Raw genomic sequence first — 21,413 nt, forward strand, 5'->3', positions numbered from 1 at the left:
ATTGCATAGCCTGCCGGTGTGCTCATCCTCACCTCCCTGATCTCTGTCGCCTTGACGTCCTTGCTGGTGGGGCTCCCTGGGGCGCTGTCCTTCACTTCTGTATTGGCGTCCTCCTGGGGACTCCTAGTGCTGGTCCCCTCTTCCTCCCCTTTGGTAGCCAGCGCTGTTCCTACCTTCCACGGTGTGATGGGAAGGTATGTGCGGTGATTTGTCTTCTGTGGGTTGCGGTGCTGCCTCTCTGGCCACTGCGCCGCCCCTCCGGTGGTTGTGGCACTGCCACGCTCCTCAGCCTGTCGTTCTTGGTGGGCTCAGCCGTGCCCCCTTGTGCCCTCCGCAATCTGGCCTCGTGGTGCTGCTCTGCGCTGTGTCCCAGTGGTCAGGGGGTTGCCTGCCCTGCTGCTGCCCACGTGGTGGAGGGTTCGATTTTTTTTTCTGCTGAATTACCAGCTGGATCATCCCATCCTCGTCGCCACTGTAATGTTGGTGCATGCAAATGAAATGCACAACGCTGGAATGGTGTGTTAAGTATTTATTCTTAACTTAATAGGTGAATACTGAGGAGCGCCGGCCGGCGCTTCCGAACATTACTTTATCTCCGCGCGCACTGGGGATGCGCGCGCATCTTGCCAACATGGCCGCCGCACGTCACGCCTACGTGACGTGCATCAACTAGAATGCGTCCACTACAAGGGTCTTGGCAAGGAACTCGGTGTGGCCACCTGTAGCGCAAATAAGTTGGTTGGCTAGTGCGGTGGGAGCACAGATACTTGAATCCACTGCACAAATTACACTGCTTCCTAGCGTGTTATTTATTCCCCGTGTGTGTGTGTGTGCACCATGTGCCCACAGACCGTCGCAGTTGCCCGGTGTGTGCTCTCTGTGTCAACACATTTTCTAGTAGTGCGCTGTGTGTTTCTCGTGCCCGCAGGCTGTCTCAGCAGAATCCCTGCTATGCCTCTCAAGCGTGCTGCTTCCCTTGTGCCGCCGGCTGCCTCTGTTATGCACTGTCAGTATTTCTTGTGCCCAAAGACTATCTGAGCAATAATACACGGTCTGTGCTACTTGTACCCCGGTGTTAACGCACTATCCCAGAAATGCCTTCTTGTGTGCTTGTTGTGCCCAAAGGCAGTTTCTGCAATGCACTGTTTGTACTCCTTGTGCCCCGGTGTACACTTTACTGTATGTGGTGCAACTTTTGCTCCTATGTTCACACACTATCCCAGTAATGCACTGTGTGTGATGCATCGTATGCCCCAGTGTTCACTTACTATCCCAGTGCTGCACAGCACCAGTCAAGCTTTTGTTCTCATTCCCTCACTGTCGTTGGCTGTGCCTTCCCCCATGTTCTGGCAATGTTTCTTTTGGCAACTGCATTTGCTAGTATTAGCCATACCTTTGCATATTTTAATCAGTTTATTTCTCCCGTAACACACAGTAAGTGCCATCAGGCTTCCAGTGAGACTGCCAGTCCCGCCACTTATGGAAACATGGATGAATTCATGGGGGATGATTGTGTTAATGATGCATGGGCTGAACGCCATTATGTCGGGTGGACTTGCTCGCTACGTAAAATTCATCCCCAGGTTTTACGCCCCACCACTTTGAAATTTCACCAGCCACCACTGATTTTACTCTTTTATGTACAGTTCGGCCACTATATGGGTACACCTTTCTGGTATCAAATGTTATTGCTTTGTCTTTAATGTTTGCACAATGAGATTAGAGCATGGGTGACAGACATAATCCACATTTTATTTTTGCCAGTTTTACATAGCGAGGGACAAGCTAGCGTGTCACAACAGACTCACACAGCGAAATTTGCTGGGATTTACAGGATGCTGACCTGAGACAGGGATCTGAACTTGGTTCACCATGTTACATAGTTGGCAGTTGTAGCCACTCAGCCACAGCGCCTCCCGTTAAAGCTCAGCTCATTTGGGGCATGAGGTTCCAATAGGACCTCGATCTGAAGCAGAGCCAGGCCTCAGATGTGATCCTGACTCTGGATTTCAGCGACGCGTCCACCTCTACCCTGGGGTTCAGAATGTAATAGGTGTTACACGTTTATCTGTACAAATGTGCCATAGCGTATGGATTTTGGTGCTTTTCATTCCAAATTCAAATGCCTCAGTATTGACCAGGTTACAACTTGGCCCCACCTCCAGTAAGTTGTATGATTTCTGGCTGCCAAAATTAATAGGGGATCAGGACTTTATCGCATCTTGTAATTGCTGACGTGGTATACTCCAACCAAATTGTAATTGCTACCCTGCAGGGCTTTTTTAATGACTGAAATTCTCATAATTGAGACCTGACTCTCAATTTGTAGCATTGAACCTTTGTAACACAGAGTACATAATAACAGTTTTGAGTTCTTTCCTACAGCTACAATAGAAGTTACCTGAGGTACACTCAGTATAAAGAACAACTCAGCCACACTAGCATGTCCTGTTAAAGAGGATAAGGGGCCAAGTCTGTGAATGGGCATGTCATGATACTTCCATCCAGGCCTCCCAAGCTAAATGGAATTCTGGCCATTTTCATGTAATACAGGTGAAAATCTTACAAAAATCCAATAAAATATGTTCAGGCTTGCCTAATTCTGACTTAGAATCCACTACACAAACCAACATTAGCTGATCTTGTTGTAAAGCTGCATACACATTTGTATAACAGATTTTTAGAAATTACACCTAGTCCTCCAGCTGCCTCATGTAAAATGTTGGTTTATGAGGCCTCCTGTCTTTAAATCAATCATATCTACTCTATTAAAACAAAAGAAAAATACAGTTGCAGAGAGGACAGTGTCGAAATGTAACAATTAGTAAAAATCAAGTACTTTTGGGGTAAAAGTTTCAGTGTACATTGTATCAGCGTGATACAGCTTTATCTGCTTCAAAGTTTACTTCTCGTTGGAGCTGATTCTATTTTAAGGCATAAAGAGGCACTAGCAGCTGACTGGCATTTAACAGTCTCTAGAAGCATGACATTTACAGCCTGATTCATGTACATGCCGTTTTGCGTGGCCCTAATAGCGAATCATAGCGACTCGCTATTGAGGACACGCAAAACGGCATTCATGTAGGAATTGCTAATAAAATAGCGATTCCTACATGTTCTTTATTTGCGAGTAGCAATTTGCTACTCGCAAAAACTCCCCATTCATTCCTATGGGCCAAGAGGCCCATAGGAATGAATGGGGAGTATCCCTTATTTGCGAGTAGCAATTTGCTACTCGCAAATAAGATAGCGATTTTAAGGGTGCCAGGGGTGTCCAAAGGACGCCCTGTAGCACCCCTAAAATGCACATTTGAACAGGTGTTGCGCACACACATGTCCAAAGGACATGTGTGTGTGCAACATGCAACTTAGAAAAATGCTTTTAAAAGCATTTTTCTGAGTTTTTGCTATTTACCGACAGGTCTGACCTCTCGGTAAATAGCGGCCCCAAAAGTGCAAAATCGCTATTTCTTGATGTGTCATGAATAGCATTTGAGGAATCTCTATTAGAGATTCCTTAAATGCCATTCCTCGCAAATATGCGAATTCTTAAATAGCGATTTTTGCATTTGGGATTGTGAATACCAAATGCAAAAATCGCACTCGCAAAGGGCCAGATTCTCAGAATCTGGCCCTTTTGCGAGCGCTATTGCCTACATGAATCAGGCTGTATGTCCTGTCTGAGGGGTTCTACCGATTTAATTTTTGGTAGCTAAAAGTTCCTACAATAGACCCGTATGTCATCATTTATGTAAAACTCCCTTAAAGTGGCATCGTTAAACCAATGTAATCTGACTTAGCAAAACTATAAAACCACTGCTAACCAATATTTTTAGTTTAATTTGGCCAGAGGACAGAAAATAATGGAGCTGCTATTTGTGGAAGTGGCCGATTGGAGCACATTTTTAGCATTTCTTATGCTGTGTTGGCAGATGAACTAATCGGAACAGCAAATTGGTTTACAGTGAAAAACGAATAAGAGGGTTCAGTGAAATTTGTGAAGAATGATTTAGTGAGAGCATTTTGTCTTTTTCCATAGCGTACAGAGGCCGAAACAAAAGCAAGAGTGCCCTCAAAAGATTAATAGGATTACAGCTAACAAAGGAGGAAACTTGAACTAAAGTAAACGAGGATCTTTCTGGCAGAGGTTACATTACCACCCTCATATGTACTTTAAATCATTTTTTTCTACATTTCCATTTCTGCATCTGTGTTCGTAATTGTAATGTGGCGTTTATTGAGTGGTTCCGTAACAGATTGCACCAAGTATGTGTTGTATGTATAGGTTTTTTTTGCACAGCATTTAAGGCAAACATGCAACCTAACATTTCCATGGCACTGATCCAACTCCCATTGCCCACCACCGACCCCACCTAAGCCGCAAACAAGTCAGGCAGGCTGCCTGCACCTAAAGGAGTCCTGAAAGAGTATAACACTTTTAAAAAAAAGTTAATATCCGAAAATCGGTTGTAGTTCTACTAACACCAAATACACTGTTGAGTTGCTGTTCTTACTTTTTAGGTCTTTTCGAAAGACTTCTTGTGAACCATAACAACAATTACGGCTGTTTTTAGCCCAGCTCATTGCTTACCATTGGTTAGCTTTCTTGTCACTCTCTCCTTTCCTTGCATTTTATTTGACGAGTTTACTTCCTCTTCTCTTGTTTGGCCCTCCCCTGGAGGATAGCTTCTGCACCATCCTTTTGATTGGATAGCGTAAATCCTTCTACTGTTCAGATACAATGAATTACTTTTGCTTTCAGTGCCCCAAGAGAATGAAATGAAATGAAATGAAAAAAACATTTGTTAAGTGCGATAGCTACCCAGAGGCGTCCTAGCGCTGCAGACAGCGTGTGGGGAATATAGTTAGGGACTATGCAGGTTTGTTGAAGAGCAGAGTTTTTAAAAGTTTTTGGAAGGGTAGCAGACTGGGCTCTGCCCACAGGTGAAGGGGCAGTGAGTTCCAAAGTTTGGCTGAGTTATAGGAAAAGGAGCGGCCACCACATCTAGTTCTTTTGATCTTGGGCACTACGGCGAGGAAGGAAGATGTTGACCGAAGCTGTCTGTTCGGCAGGTAGGGGGTGATCAGAGATTGGCTGACGACAGCGCCCGTCTTCCAGAAAGCCCTATGGGCAATGCACAGGGCTCTGAACTCAATTCTTTCCCTGACCGGGAGCCAGTGAAGGCTCTTTAATCCAAGGTTGATTGAGAGTCAACGGGGCACCTGAAGGAGTATAGATGTGTTTTCGTGCTCTCTCCACTCTGCTCTGCATCCCACTTGCAAATATCTGCCCACAGATTTCCATGATACTCCCTCCGACCCACCCCAGCTCATCTACAGCTTTCCTCAACTCAAATATGCATTTTTTTCTTATTTCAGTCTCCTGTGCCGTCCATGCTCACTTCTCCACCTCACTCCCCCAACTGCTCTTCTGTAGTTTCCCCAGCCCCATCACACTCCTTTAAAATACGTTTTTTTTGCTTTTTATTTTGTTTGTCCAGCAACTGCCGTTTGCTGTCAAGCTGTGCAGTTTATGAATAAGCCCAAGAGCTTCCTCAACAGTAATGTTTTGCAAAAAACCGTGAAAACACAAAACAAACATTGACAAAGCCAAAATGCTTGCACCCAGTGCCAGACTTTCTATCTTTGACAATGTTTCTGTTTTTGCTTGCTGCTGCACAACAACAGACGAAAACATTTTCAAAGGTATTAGGTTAGCAGTAGGCTAAAAGTAACCCTCCCTCTGGGTGAAATTACTTTTTTGTGTGGCCGACCATTAAGTGAAACTTCCCCTTCTCCTTAAGGACATGCTTGTTTTCAAGCCCTGACCATTTGGTACCGAATCGTGCTCAGAATGCTGCTGTACCCTCTAAATCCCTTGGTCTCTTCTTCCTCAAACAGGTAGTCCTGTGAAGAGCTAGCTTTCTGTCCCATAAATTAATTACTGAATTTCTTGGTATTCCAGGTTTAGCTCAAATGCTTTAACCTTGTAATGCATACGTAGCTCAGTGTCCATTTGACTTCTATGATGCACATGTTTGACTTTCTGCCAGGTAGTGTCCTGACCTCTTCTTTTCTGCAGTGATCCTTTCTAAACCTGATAGTGACAACACTTTTGAGTGAGTTTCTGAATAAAGCATCTTTTCATTATCTGTGTTCCTCACCCCTGCTGCCGAATTCAAGGTATCCTGATGGGTTATTAGATATTTCACAGTTCACATTTGATGGCAGCAGAAAAAAATCAATTCAAACATTAAATATTCTATCTGAAGAAGCATGTCTAATATGAATTCAAACTGTCTATTATTAAAGGAACTTAGAGTGTAACTGACTCTGGTATTCAGTGTCACACCATTGCCTCGTCTCCATTAAGCCACACAAGTGATGCAATTTACTAAACTGACTACACTTGCCATGCCAAATGATACGGTTTTCAAAATGATTTGTTTGGTGGTATGTCCTAGGTGGTCCCATTACTGATGATAAACTTGGGTGTATAGCATATATATCGGAATGACTACGGCATTGCAGTTGAAGCCCACAAGAAACCTCTTAAATGCAGCAGCGATTTCTTCACTTGGTCAGGGGAGCGTTGCCTCTCTGCCTGCTGCGAACCTCACAGGAAAAATAAAATGCTTCCCCAGTATCCATAGCTTATAGCCGCCACTCCTTAAATGGCTCCGAACTGGTCTCAAAAAGCATGACCCAACTATCAACGCTCTTTTATCAGATAAAAAAAACAACTAAAACCTCCTAAAGTCTACATAGATGACCTTGCAGGCCAGGCCTATTGAGGTCTGTGGAAATGTCCAAGAAGAAGGAGAAACTTCGAATTTCCTTAAGTGGAGCAGATGTGTCCATATGAAGACTCGTTGCTTGCCTTGCCCAAGGCCTCAAGCTTCACTCCACAGATGAATCATTTGGACCTGGTTGGTTCATTGATATAGATAGAATGGTGTGTGGTAGTTGGTATTGTTCCTTTTGGGAACAGAAAAGTACTCCATATTGAACAGATATATGATAAATGGTTGATGGGGGCACGAGTTATAGTTACTTGAGATAACTATAACTGGTGAATTTCAATGGTTTTGTTACTTTAAAATGTAATGTTATAACTGACATTTTGACCTATAACGTTCCTGAAATCTTTGTTTTTTTCAGTGTGTATATTTTTATGTATATATATATGTGTGTGTGTATATATATATATTTATATATATATATTATATATATACACACATACACCGCTCCTGTGTACACCACTGTACCAATTCCACTGTACGCCACGCCACTCTGCTGAACCCCACTCCACTCTATGCGATTACACTCTACGCCAATCCACTCTATGCTATTACACTGTACGTCACTTCAGTCTACACTACTCTACTGTACCCCACTCCACTCTACGCCATTCCACTAGATACTATTCCACTGTATGCAGCTACACTATACGCCACTTCACTCTACATGATTCCACTCTATGCCATTTCTCTCTACCCAACTCCACACTGTGCCACTCCACTGTACACTATTATATATTCTACTCTATGACCCTCGACTGTACGCCACTCCAGTATATGCAACTCCACTGTATCCCACTCCACTCTATGCCACCCCACTGTACACTATTCCACTTTACACAACTACACTCTACCCTTCCGCACTCTGTGCTATTCCTTTCTAAGAGGCTTTACTCTACCCCGCTCCATTCTACAAATATCCACTGTATGCTTTTCCACTGTATGCATCTACTGTGTACGCCACAACATTCTGCGCTGTTCATTACATTGTGTATGGAGGTGTGCGAGTTGTAATAATTTGAAGGTGGTGCGTAAATTATAAATTAAAGGTATAAGTATATATTCGGAATTTCTAATGCTTGTGTAGTTTATTTTGGTTTGTATAGAAAGAATAAATACTTTTTTCCTAACTATAACTAGGGTTTAAGCTTCGTTTTTTCATTGAATTTTGATGTTTTAAAAAAACAGAAATGTTTTCCAAACCATAGATTCCAGTGCATGCCCTCTAATTTACATAATATTCATGTAATCCACATTGTAAACAGTCCCCATTTGTGATTCCAATGTTTAGAGTTGTGCTCTTGAAGGTGACAGGTTTTGTCCTCTGAGGTCTGCTCTATATGAAGTAAAATGCTTATCTGCCATTAAAGACTTGTGACCATTTACTCCTGTCTAAGCAGTGCTCACTTTCACAGAAGAGCAGAATGCTTGGTGTCGCATCCCTCAATTACCAGATGCCATATGTTTTTCTGTGCACCATTACTGTGGATGAAAGTTGTTAAGATACTATAATGGAATGGTCATGAATGACAGATCACAATTCTGGACAACCATATTGGCTTATTTCCTTTAGAATTGATAGAACAGGAAAGATGCACAGCTTGTTGATTACGCTTAAAATGTTTCTCAATATAGTCTTATTTCTTCGATTTTCATTTTCTTCCAAGGCCTTAACCTTACCTTGAGATGAAAAGATAGCAATTGTCAGACACTTATACAGGTTACACGAGGCGGTGAAGTCATTCCTACAAGCCTTCTTGGGAGGCACAAACTCAATCCATTCTAGGCATCTTCTGCTTGGTTTGGTGTATTAAAGAGTCCGCAAACTCCTTTTTAATTCTTTTTTTTAGCCCTGGCCTCAATATAGCTTTGGGATCTTGCCAGCTTCACGTACTCCCAAAGAATAATAATAAAAATCAGCGGCGGCTCGCCGAGGGAGTGCCGCAAGGCGGTGCGGCGGGGATGGGCAGAGTGGGGGGTAGTAAACTCCGGCATACGGCATAACGGAGTTGAGTAATAAATAAATAAAACAGCTAACTTTGCGCGTGTTGCAAAGCCAACTCAGCGATGCCGCGCGCGCAATGTAAATTGTTTTATTCATTCTCTGTTACGCTGTATGCCAGAGTTTACTACTCCTCACCTGACCCTCCCCCGCCGCGCAGCACTTCCTTGGCGAGCCGCCACTGATAAAAATGTATACATATTAGGGGATTTTAAGCAGCCCCTTTTATCCATTGGGGTGCTCACATGTTATTCAAATTATACTCCCTCTCACCACAATATCTGAACCAGTTGCCTACCTGACTTGAGAGGGACATTTAATAACGACTTGAGGTTTGTGAATATCTTGTCAGCCTTCTATATAGTTTTTAATGCTATTTCTTAACTATAAAATCCCTTTAACCTTTATCAGTGAATTTCTAGTGTTCTTTTTGTAAAGTAATAATCCAACCACCGCCACGCACAGCCTTTAGTTGTGCGCGGCAGCCAACCCCTTGCATGCAGCCAACTCCACACTGCATGTGCAGCCAACCCAAGATGTGTGCACGCACAGCAGCTGCCGGCTCAGGTAAGCATGGTGGGGCAAGCCGACAGATGACAGAGTAGGTATTATTTATTTATTTAATTATACCTATTCCGTCTTCTGTCGAGTTCGTCAACCACCCGCCCGCCCCACCGTGTTTACCAGTGTTGGCCGCCGCAGCCTTCCTGCCCGGGCCTATTACACCCTAAGGATCCCCATGCCCCTGAGGCTCGTCCCATTTTTTTAGGGGATGTCTGTACGTGACCTCCCTCCCTGGGCTGTATTTGGCCCATGGGACCCAATCCTCAGGGGCCCACCGCTTACTTTATGGGGGAGGGAGGCACACAGCCCCACTGCCCAGGCTGATTTCAGCCCCAGGATCTCCATTTCCCGGGGCAGGGCATGTTGGAAATAGGGACGGGGGCACGCAGGGCTCCTCCTCTGGCTGATTTCTGGCCCTGGGGACCCCATCTTCCGGGACCTGGCCATATGATAAAAAGGGAGGGGGCACGCAGCTCCCACCCCGGGCCAATATTGGCCCCCAGGACCCCATTCTCCAGGACCTAAACAGCTATTAATGGGAAGGTTTACGCTTCCCTCCTTCTTGATCTGATTTCACATTTATTTAGAGGAGGGGAGTACGTGCCCCCATCCCGAGCCAATTTCGGGCCTTGGGGAACCCTATCCCCCAGTCCCCAGCTAATTAAGCACAGGGGAGGGGGTCTGCGCCGCCACCCTCCCCGGGCTGATTTTAGCTCCAGGAACTCCATTCCCAAGGGCCTGGCCAATAAAGGGTGGGTGCCCTGGAGCCCAACCAGGGCACACGCTGCATCTTTGTGGGGGTCGCCAGGAAATCCTCAATGCCCCGCGGCCCCAGTTGGCTCCCCGCCTCTGGCGGAAGCCGGCATTGCTCCAACCTGTAGAGAGCAGCTAAAGCTGCTGCTCCCTGCGAGTGGGAGCAATTTTTTCTTCTGTTTTCTTGCCCTCTTCAGTGCTGGCAGGTAAACAGATGAAAGTCAGCACCCAGTGGGCAGGAGCATTTTTGTTTGCTCCCGCCCACTGGTAGTGGACTTCGTGTTTGCTCTTGCGTAGCAGGAGCTTTGAAATTACTCCCACCAAGTGAGAGCAAAACCGATATGTCCCAGGGGAAGGCACTTTGGGACATAGCTGGAGCCAACTGTGGGGATGGGATCCCCAGGGCCATTAATGGCTCCAGGAGGGTGGGTTCCCATTCCCATTTGTTTGCACGGCCCGGCCACAGATGTTAAGGTCCCTGGTGGCCACACACAGCCAGGGCAAGGGGCGGTGCGGGCCTTCCTCTCCCTTTTTTCCATTGCCGGGCCACAGGGGTTTCGGTCTCCAGGACCAAATTAAGCCCGGGAGGGGACCACAGGCCCCAGGGTTGTGGTCCCTTGGGGATAGGGTCCCTAGTGCCTAAATCGGCCCGGGAGCAGGGTAGCGTGCACCCCCTCTCCATAAGAATAATATAAATGACCCCCTGGACCGGGCCCATCCAGGTGGGGGGGGAACAAGGAGACGCTGGCTTTTTATTAAAATTTCCCCACGGATTGACCATGGGAACATTTTAAAAATATATTTTTGGGCCCTGGCACCCAGCATGCCTAACAGTATTACTACCATGCCTCCTTGCCTTTTTATTTTTAAGGTTTTTTCTTGGGCCTTGCACAAGACTGCCAACACTTCCATGTTCCTCATTTTGAGATCTGTCAAACCTGTGGAGGATACGAGTCCTGAAATATACATACATCTTTTTTCTTTAGTAACTCCAAAGTACTAAAACGATGTACACCAAATTACAAATAGGCTCGTTTTGGATCAAGGTCTAGCTTTCTGTCAAATTTGGTGTAATTCTGTCTTGCAGTTCGGGCTTTAGACATGTATAAAATCTGTATGGGAAACTGCATGTGGAAAATGCATTTTGGGACTCACCCTTTTTCGAGCCCCCACTTGAAGAATCACCCTGAAACCTTACGAACAGCAGATGACTTAAATGCCAAACTAGTTTAAAAAATGTTGTGAAGATTCGTGAAACAGCACAGAAATTATATATATATATGTGTATATATATATATATATATATATATATATATATATATATATATATATATATATATATATATATATATTTGGACCTTTCATCAACTATCTTTATCTATTGATTTGCTCCCCACTAATATTGCCATATTTCAATTTTGTTCTTCCTACCATCCTACTACAGCATACAACATAAGGCAGCGGGCTTTAATGAAAAGAACTGTACTTTATTTGCACACGTACTGATCCAATCAAACACAAGTTTGCTAAAAGTAAGGTTGAAGGCACTCCTATGTATCAGTGACTGTTTGCACCTGTCTAATCAAGGTTACCATCACAATTGTGCCAGAGTACTCAAGACAGTTATTGAAAGTTGCAATATTGACTCAACATCTTAAACCTGCATTCACATATTTTTTTTTCTATAGAAGGCATGCGCAAATCATTAAAGCAGCAAAAGTGTATTTGTACATTTTTATGTTGAGGCTATGCCTCCTGAACTTTGTGAAGGTCTTTTGGAGCATTTACATCTGGCTTGAGAGGGTCATTGAATAACAACTTTAGGTACTGCAGCTTAGCGATAGACTTGTAAAGCTGTTCTTTCAGGCCTGAGAGGGACATCCAGTAAAGCTACATTAATTCCTGCTCACAAACATTTAAGTTCCAATCAGTAGCCTTTCATATATCTACTTTTGTTCGCATGCTTATTTCCTTAGTGTTAGAAGGGGCAATCTCAGAGGGCCAGGTTATGCTCACCCGACCACCACGGTGAACAACACTTACAACGCAACTTTTACATCGCAGAGCCTTTACAACGCAACCATTACAACGCAAACTATTACAACGCATTGCTCTGGGGGGGCGCTCTAGGATAGGGAATAGGTTAATTTACTATCCAATAACCTTCCCTAGTGTCCACGGGGACTGGAGTTGGAATAGTAAATTAAACTATTCACTATCCAGCACCCCAAAGCACTATGCGTTGTAATGGACTGCGTTGTAATACTTACGTTGTAAAGGCATGCGATGTAAATGCATGCGTTGTAATGTCATACATCCGACCACCGCGGGACCCACCTCTGCCACAATAACTGCCGAGTCTTAACGTGAGGTCCCCACCGGGGAGGACTTCGAGTCTCGGATCGTACACACTGAGCTCACACCACACTTACGAACGGACACCACACCGTAGGTTTTCAGTAACAAGTTCTTTATCAAACAGTAAGAAGAAATCAGCACTCTTATTTACAAGCGATCGAGGGATCGTAAAGTCTTTGGGAATTCGGGAAGAGGGAAGCGGGACAGTCTCAGTCTTTAGGCCAGTACGAAGCGTACCCTGCGCACAGCTCTCAATCCTCGAGCCGGGGGATACGGGAGATGATGGTCGTACTAGCTGCTTCACTCACTTCGAGTCGACTCAGGTCGTGTTGGTAGCGTCGATGGTCCAGCCGGACCAGAGTACTCCTCGAGCCGCGACGAGGTCAGCAGGGCTCGATCCGGAGGTGTTCTTGAGGAGCCGCGACAGCGTCAGCAGGGCTCAGGAGGTTTCACGAAGATCTCTTTCGAGTTCAAGCTCGAGCCGCGACAGCGTCAGCAGGGCTCCGAGGTCTTAGTTCCGTCTTTGCAAGGACGAGCCGCGACAGCGTCAGCAGGGCTCCGATGTTCAAGTTCCGTGTTACGAGAAGGAGCCGCGACAGTGTCAGCAGGGCTCAGAAGTTCGATGGTTCAGTCTTTCCCCAAGGGTCAGCCGCGATCAGATCAGCAGGGCTTTCTTGTCCAGGATACAACTGCCCGCTAGTTGTTGGGCGGGCCTTGATATAGTCCATTGGCCCTTTGATGTCCGGACCCTCGCAGGCGGAGGTCTCAGGCCTTGGGGGCTGGTCGTTGGGGAGGTCCGGCGGTTGGCTCTTTGATCCCTTTGAAGAGGCGTCCGGGAATTCCCAGACACCCAGCAAGTCTGGAGCCAGCACTCGGGGAGGCCAGAGGTGCAATCGAAACTGGCCCACAGGGGAAGGCCAGAGGTGTGACAGAAACTAGTCTCTCAGGGGAGGCCGGAGGTGCCATCGAAACTCCCTGTCTTATCTCACTCAGGGAGCCCTTTACCCCCCAGCCGGGACTGGCGCGCCTTGGAGTCTAAGTTTCGCTGGGGCCGGGGTCATGCTAGGCCAAGGGAGTCAGGGATCTCGGGAAGGGAAAATGGCTGCCGGGCCCTGTGGGGCATGCAGGTTCTGGGCGTTCGGAGCCGGGAAGCGGGTCGGGGCATGCGGGGCTGGTCGTCGATTACGGGGTCTGGGCGTACAGGGAGCAGGACGACCAGGGGATTCTGGGTGCAGGGCTGTGCTAACGGGGTGCTGAGGAACGGGGGGAACCACGCCACGAGGCCAGGTCCAACACGCATCCCCCCCAGCTGGAAGGCGGAGAGAACTACCCATCCTCTTGGGGGTTCTCTTCACTGAGGCGGAAGAATCGGGACAGGCCGTCTGCGTTGGCGTGGTCAACACCAGGCCGGTGCTCGACAGTGAGATCCATCCCCCGGAGGGAGATGGACCAGCGCAACAATTTGGGGTTTTCCCCTCTCATTTGCATTAGCCACCGGAGGGGTCGGTGGTCGGTCTGGACCCGGAAGTGAGTACCGAACAGATAGGGCCTCAGCTTCTTCAGGGCCCAAACCACCGCGAAGGCCTCCCGCTCGATGGTGCTCCACCTTTGCTCTCGAGGGAGTAGCCTCAGGCTAATGAATGCCACTGGCTGGTCTAGGCCGTTTTCGTTCACCTGGGATAGGACCGCTCCGATGCCATGCTCGGACGCGTCCGTCTGGACCACGAACTCTCTGGAGTAGTCGGGGGCTTGTAGTACGGGGGCAGTGCACATGGCGTCTTTTAATGCTTCGAATGCCGCATGGCAGGCAGGGGTCCAGCTAACTTTCTTCGGCTGGTTTTTGGAGGTCAACTCCGTGAGGGGGACTACGATGCTGCCGTATCCTTTTATGAATCTTCGGTAGTACCCCGTGAGCCCTAGGAATGCCCGCACTTCCGTCTGGATTGTGGGGGCCTCCCAGGCCACGATCGCATCGATTTTGGGCTGGAGGGGGGCTACGAGCCCGCTTCCGACCTGGTGCCCAGGTAGACTACGGACCCTTGTCCGATCTGGCACTTGCTTGCCTTAATGGTGAGACCGGCCCTCTGCAGGGCCCTCAGCACCTCCCAGAGGTGTTGGAGGTGCTCGGACCAGTGGGAGCTGAACACCGCGATATGGTCTAGATACGCGGCGCTAAATTCTTCCAACCCAGCCAGTACCTGGTTAACCAGCCTCTGGAAGGTGGCGGGGGCGTTTTTCATCCCGAAGGGCATCACCCCGAAATGGTAGTGACCATCCGGGGTGGAGAATGCGGATCTTTCTCTGGCCCCCTCGGTGAGGGCGATCTGCCAGTATCCGCTGGTCAAGTCGAACGTGCTGAGATAGCGAGAAGCCCCTAGGCGGTCAATAAGCTCGTCTGCTCGGGGAATGGGATGAGCGTCGGTTCTGGTGACTGCGTTGAGCCCGCGGTAGTCTACGCAGAACCTCAGCTCGGGAACAGCACCGCCTTCTGAACCAGGACCACGGGGCTGGCCCATGGGCTGTCAGAGGCTTCGACCACTCCTAGAGCTAGCATCTTAGAGACTTCGGCCTTGATGCAGGCCCGGACTCTGTCAGGGACGCGGTAGGCTCTGTGCCGTACCGGAGGGCTGTCCCCGGTGTCCACGTCGTGGACGCACCATCCGGTGACGCCGGGGATGAGGGAGAAAAGGTCCGAGAATTGTCCCAGTAACTGGTGACAGTCCTCGCGCTGCTCAGGGGTGAGGGAGGAGGAGAGACTCACTCCCTCTACGGAGCCATCTTTTTCCTTCGCACACAGGAGATCGGGGAGAGGCTCCGTTTCCTCTTCCTCTCCGTCGTCAGTGGCGAGGAGCAAACTCAACTCGGACCGCACGAAGTGGGGTTTGAGGCGGTTCACATGAAGGACCCTCAAGGGGTTCCTGGGGGACTGCACATCAATGAGATAGGTCACTTGGCTCTTGCGTTCCACCACTTTGAAGGGCCCTGTCCACTTGTCTTGCAGGGCACAGGGTTCCACTGGGGCCATCACCCAGACCTGCTGCCCCGGTTGAAACTCGACCAGAGTGGCATTCTGGTCATACCAACGTTTCATTTCTTCTTGACTGGCCTCGAGGTTTGCCTCGGCCAGTTCTCGGAACTTCTGAGTCTGGTTTCGGAGGGCCAGGATGTATCGAAACACATCCGGAGGGGGCTCCGGGGCCGCCGTCTCCCAACCTTCTTTAACCAAGCTGAGGGCCCCCCTGACGGGGTGCCCATAGAGCAGCTCGAAGGGGCTAAACCCCAAGGATTTCTGGGGGACTTCGCGGTACGCGAACAGGAGACAGGAAAGGAGGACGTCCCACTTGCTCCTCAGGGGCTCTTCGAGACCCATGATCATTCCCTTGAGGGTCCGGTTGAATCGCTCAACCAGGCCGTTACCTTGGGGGTGGTATGGGGTGGTTAACTTGTACGTCACCCCACACTGTTGCCAGAGGGACTTCATGTACTTCGAGATGAAGTTTGTTCCTCGGTCGCTCACTACTTCTCGGGGGAATCCCACCCGGGAGAAGATTCCCATGAGGGCCCGCCCCACTACGGGGGCCGTCACCGTTCGGAGGGGAATTGGTTCGGGGTATCGGGTGGCATGGTCCACCAGGACGAGGATAAACCTGTGGCCTAAGGAGGTCCGGGGGTCAAGAGGCCCCACGATATCTATTCCCACCCGCTCAAAGGGGGTACTGACCACGGGGAAGGGTTGGAGGGGGGCCTTGCGCCTCCCGCCGCTCTTCCCGCTGGCCTGACACGTGGGGCAGGATTTACAGTGGGCCTCCACATCGGAGCGCATGCCGGGCCAGTAAAAGTGCGTGACCAGGTGGTGATATGTTTTGTCTTGTCCCAGGTGTCCCGCCAGGGGCACATCATGGGCCAGGGTCAGGAGGAAGCCGCGGAAGCGTAGGTGTACCACTAGCACCCGGGCTGACCCTAGCTCGGCAGACTTCTGTTCGCTGTATAAAAGGCCGTTTTCCCAATAGACAAGGTGGGAGCCAGACTGGTCACCGGCGGCCTGAGCGGTGGCCTGCTGCCGCGGCCCAACCAAGGACGGACAGGAGGTCTGTTCCAGGCAGAATTCTTCTCGGGACGGTCCTCCCTCTTGGCGCCACTGGGCCAACTCAGGAAGGTCGTCCAAGTTCGGGGTCTGTTCGACGTCAGGGCCGAGGGGACCTGCGTCGGGGACAAGGCTCTCACTGGGGGACAGCTCTGGGGTTTCGGATGATCCGTGGCCCTCGGGATCATCGGGGACCGGCTGGAAGTTCTCGGGTTCTACCCCCTCCGGGGAGGATACTCCGGCGGTCATGGATCGGGTGCTCACACAGGCCCATTCGGGCAGGCCCACCATCTCCAGGTGAGTCCTTCGTTCTACCTGCTTCCACGGGGAGCTCTTAAGGTCGTTACCGAGCAGGCAGTCCACGGGCATGTCGGTGCGGACCACTTCTCGTAACTCCCCGGAGACACCCCCCCATTCGAACGGGACCTGAGCTATTCGGCAGGTGCGAATGGAATTGTCAGCGGAGATCACCCGGCAAGAGGCGTGGGGTACAATTTGGTCTTCTGTGACTAGGTGACACTTTACTGCAGTAATGCTGGCCCCTGTGTCTCGGAGCGCCCCTATGCGGTGGCCATTGACGGTCACCTGCTGTCGGTACTTCTCAGTGTTGTCTGGCAGGGTGTCTCCGGGGACAATTTCCCTATCACCCAGGGAGACCAAAATCATGGCTGCTGGGTCACCCCCCTCGGAATCCTCTCCCTCTTCCTCTTCTAAGGCTACGGAGGCTAGCTGGCGCGCTGGGGGACCTGCAGCAGCGGGTTTCTTGAACAGGGGGCACTGGGGGTCACCGGCATAATGCCCTGGTTGCTGGCATCGGAAGCAGGCTAGGCTGACTCTGGGTCCTGGTTTGGCTGGGGGAAACCCTGCTCTCGCTGTGGGAGGAGAGGTTCCGGACTGGTTTCTGGGGGGCTTCGTGGGGCCCTACCTGGGACCCCCTCTGTCTACCCTGACCCCCCCCTCCCCTCTGGCGGGAAGATCCTTGCTCGTTTCGGCCATAGTCTCCCCCGGGACCCCGGGGGACTCTGGTGCTCACCCAACGATCTGCCTCGACGGCCAGCTTCCGGGGGTCAGCCAACTTGCTGTCCAGAAGGTGCTGTCTCAGTTCCACAAAGCAATTAGTGCACAAATGTTCATAGGCGATGAGATCAATGAGCCCCTCAAAGGTGGACACCTTGCTGCCCTTGATCCACCCTTCCAAGGCCCGGCTGTAGAAATTCACATATTCCACCCATGTGGTGCCGGGGATCTTCTTGCAGTCTCTAAACCGTTGTCGGTACATTTCTGGGGTGAGCCCGTACCTTGTGAGGAGGGCCTCTTTCATGTGGCTGTAGGATGTTTGCTCGGAGAACGGTAGATCGAGTAGGGTGTCCCTCCCCTCGCTGAGGAATCGACCCCACAGCCCGGCTCCCCAATCCTTCTGCGGAACTCGGTGGGAGGTCATAATGACTTCGTAGGCCTTGAACAATTGCTGGATATCATCGTTCTTGTAATATTCTTTTACCACATCCTTGGGGATGTGGACTTTTGGTTCCGCCGGGGGAACGGTTTCTCAGGTCCCCGAGGTTCGGTTGTCGTCGCTCTGGGCCTTCAGTTCTATCTCCTTCAGGCCGCGCTCGTGCTCCAGCTGGAGTCTTTTGCCTTCATGTTCCCTCTGGAGTTTCTTCTCCTCCAGTTCTCCTTGTAGCCGTAACTGCTCGATGGCCAGCTTCTTCTCGGCCAACTTGAGCTCTCCTTCTATTTTAAGGCGTGCCAGCTCTAGCTCGTGGCTTCGGTTGCGTTCTCGGTCTGTCATCTCCTCCGGTGACAGACCTCTCTCCGTGCTGGGACTCCGCGTCGGGGAATCTGCTCTCTCACCCTCTTTAACGCGGGTTTCGGTCGGTGGCCCTCTCTCACCACCGTCTTCTTCTGGCTGGGGAAGATGTGCTCCGGCCTCTACCCATGCTGTCAGGGCTTTTTGGAAGTCCTCTTTGGTGCTTAACCCAGTGGTAGTGATATGGAGATCTTTGCAGAATTGCTTCAGCTCTCGGTGGGTATAATCTTCCAGAAGGTCCATCTGGAATGTGGTCTTGTCGCTCGTTAGGATGAGACTCATGGTTGTTCTTTGTTCGGGTAGTGTGTCAGTTACTGTACGATCCCTAGACGTGGGTTCTTATCGCGTCGCTGCCACCAATGTTAGAAGGGGCGATCTCAGAGGGCCAGGTTATGCTCACCCGACCACCCCGGGACCCACCTCTCCCACAATAACTGCCGAGTCTTAACGTGAGGTCCCCACCGGGGAGGACTTCGAGTCTAGGATCGTTCACACTGAGCTCACACCACACTTACGAACAGACACCACACCGTAGGTTTTCAGTGACAAGTTCTTTATCAAACAGTAAGAAGAAATCAGCACTCTTATTTACAAGCGATCGAGGGATCGTAAAGTCTTTGGGAATTAAGGAAGAGGGAAGCGGGACAGTCTCAGTCTTTAGGCCAGTACGAAGCGACAGCTCTCAATCCTCGAGCCGGGGGATACGGGAGATGATGGTCGTACTAGCTGCTTCACTCACTTCGAGTCGACTCAGGTCGTGTTGGTAGCGTCGATGGTCCAGCCGGACCAGAGTACTCCTCGAGCCGCGACGAGGTCAGCAGGGCTCGATCCGGAGGTGTTCTTGAGGAGCCGCGACAGCGTCAGCAGGGCTCAGGAGGTTTCACGAAGATCTCTTTCGAGTTCAAGCTCGAGCCGCGACAGCGTCAGCAGGGCTCCGAGGTCTTAGTTCCGTCTTTGCAAGGACGAGCCGAGACAGCGTTAGCAGGGCTCCGATGTTCAAGTTCCGTGTTACGAGAAGGAGCCGCGACAGCGTCAGCAGGGCTCAGAAGTTCGAAGGTTCAGTCTTTCCCCAAGGGTCAGCCGCGATCAGATCAGCAGGGCTTTCTTGTCCAGGATACAACTGCCCGCTAGTTGTTGGGCAGGCCTTGATATAGTCCATTGGCCCTTTGATGTCCGGACCCTCGCAGGCGGAGGTCTCAGGCCTTGGGGGTTGGTCGTTGGGGAGGTCCGGCGGTTGGCTCTTTGATCCCTTTGAAGAGGCGTCCGGGAATTCCCAGACACCCAGCAGGTCTGGAGCCAGCACTCGGGGAGGCCAGAGGTGCAATCGAAACTGGCCCACAGGGGAAGGCCAGAGGTGTGACAGAAACCAGTCTCTCAGGGGAGGCCGGAGGTGCCATCGAAACTCCCTGTCTTATCTCACTCAGGGAGCCCTTTACCCCCCAGCCGGGACTGGCGCGCCTTGGAGTCTAAGTTTCGCTGGGGCCGGGGTCATGCTAGGCCCAGGGAGTCAGGGATCTCGGGAAGGGAAATGGCTGCCGGGCCCTGTGGGGCATGCAGGTTCTGGGCGCTCGGAGCTGGGAAGCGGGTCGGGGCATGCGGGGCTGGTCGTCGATTACGGGGTCTGGGCGTACAGGGAGCAGGACGACCAGGGGATTCTGGGTGCAGGGCTGTGCTAACGGGGTGCTGAGGAAAGGGGGGAACCACGCCACGAGGCCAGGTCCAACACTTAGGCAATGAGTTGGGAACATCACAAAACCAATCTCTCTGCTTGCTCGCAAAATACATTCTGTGCAAGGCTGTATTCAAAAGGCAGCAGGTCGTTTTAAGGCAACTCCTAGGTTGACAAGCATTGGCATGGCTAATAGGTCTGGCCTTTCATATAGCTGCAGAACCTCAAGCCATTATTAGATGTCCTTCACGAGTCAGAAGCAACAGCTTGAAATCTTTCACAAAGATGCAGGCCCTGAGGACCCTTTCCCATTTGCAAATGGGTTACCACCAACTTGAAGTCGGTGTTAATAGTGAATGTTTTGTGGCGGCATTCCCGGTCACAAAACATTCCTACATACCAGTGCCATTCGGTATTGGGATGGGACTCCCTAAACATGCACTTTCCTAATATCGACTCCCAAAAACAAAATGCGATTCGATAACAAGTTACTGTCGCATTTTGCCTTTTGTACATGCCAAAATGCCTTTTACTGGTTGCAAACTGCCTGATGGGCCGTTTGCAAGCGGTAAATGCTTCATATATCTGGCCCTTAGAGTAATAAGGCTAGTATTCTAAGAATAATTAATAGTAATCTGTGTGTAACTTTACTAGAAAGTTAAATTGGTTTTTGTGTCTTGCTACGCAGTCAGTCACAGATTTAGAAAGGTTTTGCACCAGATTTGCGTTACACAGACCCAATGCATAATCGTCTCTAGTATTTACAAAGCAGTGCAAATCACTATTTGCATTGCTGTGTAAAAATAAAAACAAGCAATGTAAGGCAGCGCATTGTGCTGCCTTACACTACTTTGCGCCATGGAAGCCTTACATGGGTGATGCATGGGCTTTCCCCTGCATCCACCTATGAATTTTGATGCTACAACGAATGGTATACATGGATTTGTTCCGAAAAGATACCCCTATCTGAGGCTGGTGTAACAAAATTAGATATATTTACTTCTTGTCATTTCCTCTTTGTATATTTTTTTGCATTATCCGAACAGGAAATAGCATGAAAGGATAGTCTTTTTTGTGCAGGCAGGTAGCCCTTCCAGCACAAAACCTATACTGACCACAACGCACACACTGTTGCACAAAGGCGCTGTGGTGCTTAGTTTGGAGCTAGACAACCACAAGGGTACCAGTGCATGGAGAGAGCAGAACGATGCCATTGCTTGGAAGACATTACACAGTTCTGCCCTCTCCTGTTCATGCAACGCCATGCAGCGACTGACCTTGCTGCACAGCATTGCGTAAACTCTTTGGCAATATGTCCCTAAATCTTTAGAACATTTCTTCTATGAAGATATGGATGTAAACGTTTTGCTATT

At 49.7% G+C, this 21,413-nt stretch overlaps 1 protein-coding gene across 41 annotated transcripts in view; it reads left to right on the forward strand.

Annotated features, from left to right (window-relative positions):
- The window catches only part of SORBS1 (sorbin and SH3 domain containing 1), a 1,860,906-nt gene that overhangs the window by 1,156,213 nt on the left and 683,280 nt on the right, over positions 1-21,413 (forward strand). The gene's annotated exons all lie outside the window — the stretch shown is intronic.

Source organism: Lissotriton helveticus, chromosome 5_1, assembly GCF_964261635.1.
Source record: "Lissotriton helveticus chromosome 5_1, aLisHel1.1, whole genome shotgun sequence".
Taxonomy (NCBI): Eukaryota; Metazoa; Chordata; class Amphibia; order Caudata; family Salamandridae; genus Lissotriton; species Lissotriton helveticus.